Source organism: Alligator sinensis, unplaced genomic scaffold (assembly GCF_000455745.1).
Source record: "Alligator sinensis unplaced genomic scaffold, ASM45574v1 scaffold19_1, whole genome shotgun sequence".
In the NCBI taxonomy this organism is placed as follows: Eukaryota; Metazoa; Chordata; order Crocodylia; family Alligatoridae; genus Alligator; species Alligator sinensis.
Genome location: NW_005841916.1, coordinates 1,672,032 through 1,673,030, shown reverse-complemented (window position 1 = coordinate 1,673,030; position 999 = coordinate 1,672,032).

Here is a 999-nt window from a genome sequence, read left to right as displayed (position 1 = left end):
CAGCAGGAAATTATGATACCAGCTGATTTCTGTGGTTTGCAGTCTGAGATACGGATTTACAGGAACATTTTGATCAGCCTCTAGTTATCTTGTGTTTTAAAAGATTACAGTAGAGGTTGCAAATCAGCTTAGAGTAGAGAGCCACAGATTAGAGTAGAGATTGCAAATCAGCAGATGTAAAGGTCCAGGTGGAGAATGTCAGGGGCATGACAGGAAGGTAGGCAGTTAGGGGTTGGCAACCTTTGGCCCATGGAGCCTTTGGATCTGGCCCATGGAGTTGTGCCCTTGGCAACATTCAGCTTACAGGGCTCTTCCTGCCACCTGGAGCTCTGGTAGGCTACAGCTTGGTGGCACAGACTGTGGCCAAATAGAAGGGGCATTCTGCCACTCCATGCCACACCTGAGGGGTAAGGAGAAACAGTGGTAGTAGCCAGGTCCTAATTCTAGCCCACGTCTGACCTGAGCTGGCTCATTCTGGGTTCCCTCCTTCCCCCACACTAGAAAATGTTGCTGACCTCTGCCTTAGGGAATATTAGCCTAGAAGATTAGAAGCAGATAAGATCCCAGATAGTGTCAGGGGATCAGGAGCAGGAGGTGAGGAGACTTAGGTGTGTAAGGGACCAGGTCGTAGGCTGTCAGCTATAGTTAGAACCATGAGCCAGGGATGGGCAGGACCTCAAAGTTCCTCTCCTAACCTTGCTGACCTGTTGTTTCGATTCCAGTGGAGGATCAGGACTGTAGTGTGCCAGGTGCTGCATGTCACTGTAGCATATGTGTAGCCTCTGCCCCAAAGAGGTGTGATCTAGGTACACCAGATGGTGAGATGCAACAGATAAAACAGGGATGAAGGATCAGGAGCAAGGGGGTCATGAAGCTGAGACAAACAAGAGGCAGAGACTCAGACTGCAGTCATTAGCCAGGGTGTCCAGACCAGGCAGCTATTATAAATGCATAATTATCCCCAAAAATGTAAATTAAAACAGGTATAGCAATCATCTG